The sequence below is a fragment of the Misgurnus anguillicaudatus genome, chromosome 5, assembly GCF_027580225.2.
Source record: "Misgurnus anguillicaudatus chromosome 5, ASM2758022v2, whole genome shotgun sequence".
NCBI lineage: Eukaryota > Metazoa > Chordata > Actinopteri > Cypriniformes > Cobitidae > Misgurnus > Misgurnus anguillicaudatus.
In genome coordinates this window covers 1,631,860-1,643,088 of record NC_073341.2, presented here as the reverse complement: position 1 = coordinate 1,643,088, position 11,229 = coordinate 1,631,860, and positions in this window count along the sequence as shown.

Here is an 11,229-nt window from a genome sequence, read left to right as displayed (position 1 = left end):
TGTCTGAAACTAAGCTGATTAAACCACATCACTGTGTGACACTTGCATTACATGTGAACGGCCCCTACGCTAATATGATTTAGTTTTTCTCTCCCTGTCCTGTCCTCGACCCTGAGGACAATGGGACAAACAGACCCAGTTCCGGTAGATGTGAAAGTCGACTCACCTCTGATCTACTGGTCGTCCATCACTGTGATGCCCAGCTGATGCCTAACCAACGACCACCGGCAGAACCCGCTTAAACCCCGCTTAATCCCCGCTTAATCTCCTTATCCGTTTATATGTGTTTATATACATATATATCTCCCAAGGGTTTTTCCCTCCTAGGACTTTTTTTTTTTTTTTTCCTCGGCTCAACAACCCGGGGTTTTTTTTTTTTTTCTCCTAGGGGGTTTTTTACCCCGGGGAGGTAGCCTGCTTGGGCTTAATTTAGCTTCTTCTCCTAGACGTTACATTAGTAATACGCTCTTTCATAATGTCGAGTCATAGCCTCAGCAAATTTGACAGCTTATGCTATTGTGTATTATGTTGTGCTATCTGTCATTTTTCTGTGCTTTTACTGCTTCTATTAATGTAAAGCTGCTTTGAAACAATTGAGTATTGTGAAAAGCGCTATATAAATAAAATTGAATTGAATTGAATTGAATTTCATTGACATGAATACTTGCTTTTGTGGAATGACCTATCCATTTTGAGAAAGTGACACGCTTTTGCAGGTTATCAACTAGGTTTTGCAGTTTGTACTAATTGTTCTGAGAACTGCATTAACTGTTGTGCAAATGCAAATAGTGATGTGAGAAATGCACCAAAGCGACCGAGAAAAACTGTAAAGTTGTGTACATTTTGGGATGTTTTATTAAAAAAACAAAAAGGTTCTATCTACAAAGTCGAACTCTAACTTGGCTCTATATGGTTCTATCTGCGTGAGCTAATAAGCACTCTGAATTCACAGAAGAGGACCAATCAGGATCAACTCTATGGGGTGGTTTATCAAACAGGGATTAGTTTAAGCCAGAACTAGACCTTAGTTTCACTGGGAAATATAACTAGTTTTAACAAACATGCCTTACTAAAAACATTACTTGTGTGCATTTTGAGGCAAAACAAAGGGCACTGATGTATTTTAAGATATGTCAGTGCAAGTTGTTATCAGTTTTGATAGCTCTTATATTTATTTTAGTCTAGGACTAGTTTAATCCCTGTCCGGGAAACCGCCACTATATGTCGTGTCGCCGGCTTTTTCCTTGACGACAGGAAAAATCACAGACACAATGGGCCCTATCTTGCACCCAGCGCAATTGACTTTGTCAGTGACGCATGTATCATTCGTATTTTGCACCGGCGCACATCGGGTTTTTCCCTCCACAGACGCACGTCGGCAAACTAGGGAATGAACTTGCGCTCCCTGGGCGGTTCAGCGCAAAAAAGGAGGCGTGTTCCGGCGCAAACCATCCCTGATGCTATTTTGCAGTTTCAAAAAACAATTGCACCACTGACCAGAAAAAAATAGTCTAAAGTCAGTTGTGCATCATTATGCTATTTTAAGGGCGCATGCTTGACCATAATGTATAGCGTGCACAACGCGCACACACTTTGCTTACTTAATCTACACAGATGCAACCGTTATTTTTGCAAATCATAAATTGTTACAATAAAAAAATATTAACACATGAGAAAGGGAAATCATAGTGGTGAGCATTGTGGTGATAGTTTTTATTTATTGTGTGGCTGCGTTAAAAAATTATAATGCAAATAACGATTAAAATATTTTCATAAGTTTGTTGTGTGGCTGTATTACGTTTATTTTATGTAAATAATAATTTAAATGTTTTCATAAGAAACCTTAATGTATGAACTTGATTTGTAAGTGTACTTTGGGGTTGAACCTTGCTTGCGTTTCTTGGATCCGATTTCAAAGCCCCCAACCCCTTTCAGCGGTTTGGGTGGACGCAGCGATGTCCTCTGCTGGCGTCAGGTCATGTGTAGAGGCAGATCCACCTCCCGTTACACGGCGTGCCCGATTTATGCTGGCAATCTTGGGATTCCCCCGTCTCCTGACATCATTGTAGCGCTTGGCGCAACGATGGGGATGCCAGCTGATGAGACAATTGTGGCTATTTCCTCTCACGCCTGTTTAACCGACGCTGATTTGGGCGGGTTTGTCCCGTCCCCATACAAAACAACTTCTCTGTCTTTGACTACTCTTACAAGAACGTCGGTCTCCTCGGCTGTGAACCGCTCCTGGCGTGTGCCTGGTAAATCCGTCATAATAATAGCAACCCGGCATGGAACTTGCGCCCTTGCGTTTAAAGGGAATGTTGGATAGCGTTTATTTGACTTTACGCCCAAACCACACCTATGAATAATGAACCTACTTCAGACCAACCCATTATTGATTTGCGCCTGGTGCAAAAGTTATTTCTCCCGCCGGGAAAATAGCAACAGCGCCCAAGATCTGCCCAAAAAGTCACTTGCGCTTTGCGCTTCGCACTTGCGTTTCAGATCGTTAAAATAGGGCCCAATATCTGTAAGGATTATGGCACGCAAGCAACGTTTTTAAGAAACCTTAAGATTGACAGCCCGAATTCCAGGCAAGTTCCCCCTTCTGTAAAATCCAGCTTAAGCTGGTGAGTTGGTTTTAGCTGGCCTTCCAGCTTGGTTTTAGCTTGCTGGTGTAGCAAGCTGTCACTTTTTAAGTTGTTCTAGCTGGACTTAGCTGGTCATGCTGGAAGACCAGCTGACCCACCAGCTTGACCAGCTTTGCTAGGCTGGTTGGACCAGCTACTGCCACCTTAAACCAGCTACCAGCTTATGCTGGTCTTTGCTGGATTTTTCAGTAGGGGCAGTCTTTTTTGTTTTCTTTTGTTTTAGGTCTTGCTGAGGAGATTGTTTTCATAGTTAGACTAGGGTGGGCATTTGTACCAATTCCGCGGGACACGTCCCGAACATGTTTTCGGGTTCGTTCTGTGGAAGTTACATTGGTCGACCGCATACGTCATCAAGGTTTAATATTTCGGGTTTAATTTCAGAAAAGCAATCATTACATTTCAAGGTAAGAATGAAACTACAATGATGTCTTAAAAGAAAAAAATCTTAATTTTCTAATGCATTTTAACTGAAATCTGAGAACCTCGATGACGTATGCGGTCAAGCAACGCAGGGTTCCTGCAGGTTTCACCAAGTCAAATTTAAGACTGTTTAAGACCTTTTTAAGACCATTATGAGTGAAATTTAAGACCAAAGCGGCACAATGATCTCAGAAATTCTCAAAACATTGTATTTTTATTATATCTTCCTCTATTATTATATAATCCACTAATATACGCACAACCGGCGCAACATCATAGAATGTCTCTGAACAGGTTCACGCCCACTTTTGGGGGAAATCGCACTAGACGTTCCATTGACTTCCATTCAAAATATCGGAACAAAGCAACCTTCTTACACAGCCGGCAGGCGTAAATAACTTATGAAATCACTCAGATTAAACACGTTGAGTAATTATCTGTCCACTAGGGGTGTCACGATTTCGATTTTAAATCGAAATCGATCGAAATTAAATCACAGCTTCGAACTTCGAATTAAAAAATGGGATCGTCGATGCTGCCACGCCCCCATTTCACGTCCGGTCGGCTTGCCAAGCGAGGAAAAAAACTCTCAGAGATGCCTTTAAAAACATCTGTCCAGCGGAACGCGATCATATTTTAAAGACGAGGGATGCTACAACTCCTTGAAATGCATATCATAAACAGGATTACCAGTGATCTGACTTTGGACAGAGCGCAGCTCTCTGCACGTGCGCGATAGCGAGGGAGGCGCAAAGATGCAGCGGGTTATATTAAACAAAAGGATAGTTTGCCTCAGCTTGCATGAAACGCATAAAACTGAACAAATACGTAAGGGTTAATACTTTAGTTTATGTTCAGACGTCGGACAGATGCGAGCACGTGCACGTGAGACAGAGAGAAGCGCAGCTGCTTATTATGCTGGATTTATTTCAGATGCTATGAGTCCAAGACACGCGCATTAAGTCCATGTTAGAGATGCGCGGATGGACTATTATTTCATAGCCTGCACTGGTGTCATCCTAATTTACCACGTTGGAAAACTTATTCCAGGCAACCCTTTCTCACATTCTATTTCCTTTGTTTTTAATTCTCATTTTTTGAGTTTGCCACGTACCTCCTTCGCCAGCGTTGATAAGAGCTGTGTCAAAATGCGTCCTCATTTCTCCGCGCTGTTAATGATAGAACGAATGGATCCTTAACAGCCGAGGATTTCCCAAACAATTAAAAGCTTTATTAAATAAAAGTGTGTATTTATTAGAAAACCTTTTCTTGTCACTGTTTTAGTATTATAAGTTATGTTTTGTGTTAATATTATTCTGTTTATGTTGCGTATATTTCTAGGTTGATTATTTGATATGCTGTTAAATAGATTAATCTACATCAATGTGTCATATGTTCTGAAATAAATTAATATTTTTCTGATTACATATTTATTTTAATAAGTCAGAAATGTCTCCGTTGTTTTCTGCTGACAGGCGCGGTGGGTGCTACTGGGGGCGTGTGCAGCAGGTGACGCAAATTTTGGGTCCTCAGAAGGCTAGACCGTCTCATTTCAGTTCTTTTCTTGAACTTCTGAGGCTGCCACTATGAAAGACAGAGATGTCGCATGCTTAGAAGGACAGAGCTAATAACAAGCAGTCGATCCGGCACCCGCCCGAATTTAATTAAAATATTATTTTTCGTCACGTCATCCGCCCGATCCATGTAACTGCCAACCGCGCATAGTCCATATGCGTGCAAGAAGGAATCCTCTCTCTACAAGCTCTCGCGTTAAGTGAAGCCCACAAACCCCCATGCGAGTTTTGCAATGTGCATGTTAATGTTAAAGTATTATAATAATAATAATAATAAATAATGGCATATAATTTTTGTCTAAATTATATGCCATATAAAAAATATGTAAAAATCGAGAATCGGATCGAATCGTGACCTCAGAATCGAAAATGTAATCGAATCGAGGATTTGGAGAATCGTGACACCCCTACTGTCCACCCTGCCGGCCATAGAGCGCGAAAGATACATTAACACATTTAATTTGGTCAATATAAAAACATGTCTCTTTCATTCTCCCAGAATCAAATTTGTGTAACAACGCTCCCTATTGGCCAGAGGTGTCTTACCCGGACATTAAACACATACCTCATCAAGTCAACAGGGAAGCAAGTGTATGATTTTACTTCGTATTTGAAAGTTACTTCGTATTTATTTATTATGTCTTTATATTTAGAGTAATGAGTGCACTTTTCCGTCCAGTCATACAACTAACTGGCTTAGCGATATTTCCAGCAATCACTGGATGGCGTTGTTACACAAATTTGACGCTGTGAGAATGAAAGGGACATGTTTTTATATTGACCAAATTAAATGTGTTAATGTATCTTTCGCGCTCTATGGCAGGCAGGATGGACAGATAAATACTCGACATGTTTAATCTGAGTGATTTCATAAGTTATTTACGCCTGCCGGCTGTGTAAAACCGTTGCTTTGTTCCGCTATTTTGAATGGAAGCCAATGGAGGCGCTGCTTTTTTAACCCCCGAAAAGGGGCGGTGACGAAATTTACAGTCAAGTTCCCGGATGTGCCGGTAGTCCGTATGGGAAGATCAGTAGTCAGCTGCTGATATGTGCCTTGTTAACATGTTTTACACTTTCTCCACCCATACGTTATGTGCATAAATATACCGCTATATGCTATACCGCCATCGCATTTATTCCCCTCTCTAATTACACAATAATGAAATGAAAAGGAAATTTACTATTAAAAGGCTGTTTGTGGTTTGTTGTGTGTTGCAAACAAGGCCGTTTCTAAATCCGAAGGCTCTAGCCTCCAGAGGTAGCATTGGTAGGCTGCATATGAAAATTTGACTCATTGTTGATGGCGCGGGACTTGACGGCCTGACTGTTTAAGTTGATTTTCAATAAAGCAGTGTTGATTTTTTCGCTTCTGGGTCCTCTATGTTTCAGAACCTTGCAAATGCTCTGGTAAGCCACGGGCTAGTTGGTTAAATTAACACAGAAACGATTTTTCTCGCCAAACCTACAGTATACAGTCCGGATCACAACACCTGAAATATAGACGGTTTCATCGGACGCACGTGATACACGTCTGGATCCTAACCTTACTTCCGGTTTCGTTTTTTTTAAGGTCTGACTAGTTGCTAAACTGATCTTTTGAACAAATGCCTCGTCGAAAATAACAAATGTTTTGGTTTCCTAGGTAATCTATGTGTTGTTTTTTTGCTTGTTATATAAATAAACTACGTTTAAAGGACTTTGTTGTTATTTATTATTAGCGGAGTTTACCGGAAGTTACGTGCAGCCGCTTGTTTATGTTGTTACTGCTGAAAAGGTCTATAGCTTATGGCATGAATTGCGTAGATTATAATAGCCTACATTTGTATTCTCTTTTAAAAAATAATGATTAAAAACTGGATTGAAGAGACATTCAGTGACACGCAAAGGGCAGAACTTTTCTTTTTAGAGGCCCACCCATCAAATACATTCTTCCTCCGTCACCGATTAGTTCTACAGCATTTAAATTTACCATTTTTTTTTCGGACAACCTTTTCAGGAATAAATGGAGGTAAGAAATTTAAGACTTTGGTTAATTAAATTTAAGACCTAGGGTGAAAATCTGGCCATTTTTAAGACTTTTTATGGCCTTAAATTTAACTTTCTAAATTTCAGACTTTTTAAGACTTTTTAAGACCCCGCGGGAACCCTGCAATGTGACTTCCGGAGAACGCACCCAAAAACATGTTCGGGACGTGTCCAGCGGAACTGGCACAGCTTCATAGTTCCTGATATTAAGAAGCAAGCACTAAGAGCGGCAGTGGCTCAGTGGTTCATGTAGGTTGTCTACAAACCGGAAGGTTGGTGGTTCAATCCCCGGCTCCACCGGACCAAGTGTCGACGTGTCCTTGAGCAAGACACCTAACCCCAGCTGCTCCCGACGTGCTGGCTGGCGCCTTGCATGGCTGACACCGCCGTCGGTGTATGAATGTGCGTGTGAATGGGTGAATGTGAGGCTAATTGTAAAGCGCTTTGGATGGCCATAGGTCTGTTAAAAGCGCTATATAAATGCAGTCCATTTACCATCCAAGATAAAAAATACAGAAAAAACTAACTAACCCTTCCTACCCAAAATAGTGCTGTTACAGTAAGTTATGATGAACATGTGAAAGATCATTAAATCAGTTTCCTCAGTATTAAAATGATTTTATAATGATTGTAGCCTGTAGCTGCTCAATGGTATAAGATGTTAAAATTGTTTTTGTCTACTTTTTCTTCTGCTGGATATGTCGGGCTCATTACAAAAATAATGTTAGAAACAACAGCAGGAGAACCAGAAAGAGAGCACCAGGCAAAGAAAATATAAAAAAACATCATCAGAGATAGGGAGAGTAACTGAGACAGAGGAGGGAAGCAGCAATGTTGTAATGAGCAATGTAAAATCAGACTTTTAGAGATAAAAGTGGTAAAACTATAAAATAAATGTCATAGAAAGGATTAAAAGGTTACTTTCTGACACATGTTGAAAAATTGTTACAACATTAATTTTATATGTAATGTTTAAATAATGTTTTGGCAGATAGAACCTTATAATTCTAAGTGAAAAGTGTTATTTTAGAATTAGAAGGTTCTATCTGCATGACCTCTTCCAAAAATAAATTTAGAAATTTGAGAGGATTTTGATATTGTATATTTAGAATACATTTAAGGTCCCTGTTATTTTCATGTTTGAAAGAAACTTCTTCCCCATATAAGTTTTTTATATTTATTGCAAAAACTTTGAAGCTCAATATCTCAAAACTGTTCAGAATGCAGATAGAACCTTATAATTCCAAGGGGACAATTTGTAAATGATTCCATTCACAATTTCTACAGTGTCCCAACTTTTTCTGATTTGAGGTTCCTATCTAACCGACTGGTTTATGAGTATTTTTGTTGCCTGCCCTGACCCTGCAGCACACAATTAATAACCTACTAGTTTACTAAGAGTACACTAACAGAACATTTGCATTTACACTTGAAGTATAAGTCTAGCAAACTACTAGTACACTCATTAGTTTACTTGCAGTACAAATGAAGAATGTACTTGTGCACTAGTTGTGCACTTAAAGTTGACACTTACACTTATAGTACACTGAGAAGTATACTTATAAATACTAAAAAGTGGGCCAATTTAGTCCTAAGCGGTAATCAATTAGTACACTTACAAGTACAATACTAGAACATAGATATTAGTACACTTACTACTTAAAGTATACTTAAAACTATACTCCAACATTCCTTAAGTATACTTAAAGGTATAGCGGAAGATTTTCCCGAATTATTTAAAAGAACCGCCCCTCCATATTTTTTAAAAAATGCACACGCAACACTCTCCCTCCTCCCGAGGGGAACGCCTGTTAAACGCGTGCACGAGACGGAGAGAGAGCATGCAGGAGCTCAGTTCTTCTCTTCGCTCTGTTTACAAGTTGCTGTCGGCATGTTTACCGTGTCTGTGCGGTTTGTGACTTGTGCCAGGGCTAGCATCGCTTATCATAGTGTGACTGTATTACAGTCAACTCGTACTAATAAGGCCCGTACTCCAGGCTTTCAACCAAATGAAAAGGACAAGCAGAGACAAGATCACAAATTTATTAATCAATTAAATTACTAAAACCACATTGAGCGAGACAGTAAAATTTAAAAGACCCTTTTGACCAATGGAAACAGGTCAACGAAAGAGACTTTGTTGTGGTTGGCTTACATGGGCCGTCCACCATACACTGACCAACACAAAAAAATTCAAAAGGAAAATAAAAAAATAAACTAATCAAGTTAGTTTATTTTCTCTGATTGCAATAAACAATTTACTGCTCAAATAATAAACACACACTTCAAACCAAATAAAGAACAAAATTATGTAAATCCACCCAACACAAACCAAATAAGTCAAAATAAGACAAATTAAATAAAAAAACACAATCACCCACAATAACTACACTACATTCTTGAGCAGTTTTAATGTAAAGCAGATCAAAGAAATAATACAACTCGAATAACAAAATAATCAAAATACTAAATCAATTAAAAAAAAAACAAAGCCTAGTAAAACTATTATACTTGTACTAATAATGAAAAAAATAAAGCAACCAAAGACAAAATTTCAATACAACTCACACACACCACACACATACAACCAACAAATATACACCAACCAAAAGATTATACCACAATCAATCTGCTCCGTAAATGAGCAGCATTAATACAAAAAACAAGAAATATCACAAACCCCAGATTCCAAAATAACCGAAATAAATCAATAAATAGACAGATCGAAATAATAATACCAGATAATGACAGTAAAAGAAAAACACAATCTTACGTTAACTTCATTGTAAACACCAGAGATGGGGACTCGAGAATGAGACTCGGACTCGAGTGCGACTTCAGTCGCACACACAGTGACTTCAGACTCGACTTGAGACTCGACCCTCAAAGACTTCAGACTCGACTCGGACTCGAGCCCTGCGACTCGTGAACAATGTTTATTTTTAGGAAATGTCTGATGAGCTCGCTGTCATAGCTCCCTCCGTTACCTACAACCTGCCCACAACGTAACACGTGACGTATCTGCTCCGCGCGCGCGGCCGCGAACATACATGTCGACTGTACCTGCAGGCAGCCGCTGCTGTGGCATACATCTAAAGCTTTGGGTAGTGCTGTGACGGATCCGCGGTTCGGCTCGCATGTGATTTGCGGATTAATATGCAATTTAAATAGGGTAAGTTTATCATTAACGTGTTTCTAAGGCTTGCAATTGTTTAAATGGTTAAACAATTTAACCGCAAAAAGGCGCTCAAGTGAGCAGATTTCTGTACGCACATGCGGTTCAGTGTATCCGGTCCAGCTCCAGTCAGGTCCAGAGTTGCGCTACTTTGTGTCATACTGTACTTGCCGAACTGCGCGATCCGATCGGCGTATAAAATCAAATTAATACTATAGCGGATCTAGAGTGACTGGGGAGCAGACTGCTGTGGCGCCACAAGAACCCACAGGCAAGTGACAACAAAGTACCGCGAGAGCGATTTCAGCGATTTCAGTTAACGACGACAGTGGGGCTTCTGGCCTTAGTCAAACGGGTTGGCACGTATGGTTGGATTGTGATTTTGGCGCTTTCTGGTGTCTTGTGAATAGTATGCCATACAGACCCGTTTGCCACTGAACCTGCATTAAAGGGATAGTTCGGGCAAAAACGATATTAAACCCATGATTTACTCACCCCCAAGCTGTCCGAGTTGCATATGTCCATCGTTTTTCAGACAAACACATTTTCGGATATTTTAGAAAATATTTTAGATCTTTCTGTTGATTAAATGTAATGTTACGGGGTCCAGCAATAGTCCACGACCTTCAAGTCCAAAAAAAGTGCGTCCATCCTTCACAAATTAAATCCAAACGGATCCAGGATGATAAACAAAGGTCTTCTGTGGGTAATCCGTGCGGTGTTGTTGTAGAAATATCCATATTTAAAATGTTATTAACGTAACTAACTTCCTTCCGGTAGCGCCGCCATCATGGAGTCATCCGCATTCAGGATGAGAGCTTACGCAGCGTACATAGTTTCTCTGCTGCTGCACTGTCCCCCCGCCCTCCGAATTTGTCATACGTCACTAAGAAAAGTGCGTACACTACGCTAATACTCTCTCCTGAGTCTAAGATGGCGGCGCTACCGGAAGGTAGTAAATTACGTTAATAACATTTTAAATATGGATATTTCTACAACAACACCGCACGGATTACCCACAGAAGGCCTTTGTTTATCATCCTGGAGCCGTTTGGATTTGGTTGGTGGAGGCTGGGCGCACTTTTTTTGGACTTGAGGGTCGTGGACTGTTGCTGGACCCCGTAACATTACATTTAATCAACAGAAAAATCTAAAATATTTTCTTAAAATATCCGAAAATGTGTTTGTCTGAAAAACGATGGACATATGCAACTCGGACAGCTTGGGGGTGGGTGGATCATGGGTTTGATATCGTTTTTGGCCAAACTATCCCTTTAACGACGACAGTGGGGCCTCCAGCCTTAGTCAAACGGGTTGACACGTATGGTCAGGTTGCGATGTTGGCGTTTTCTCGTGATCTTGTAAATATTATGTAATATAGACCCGT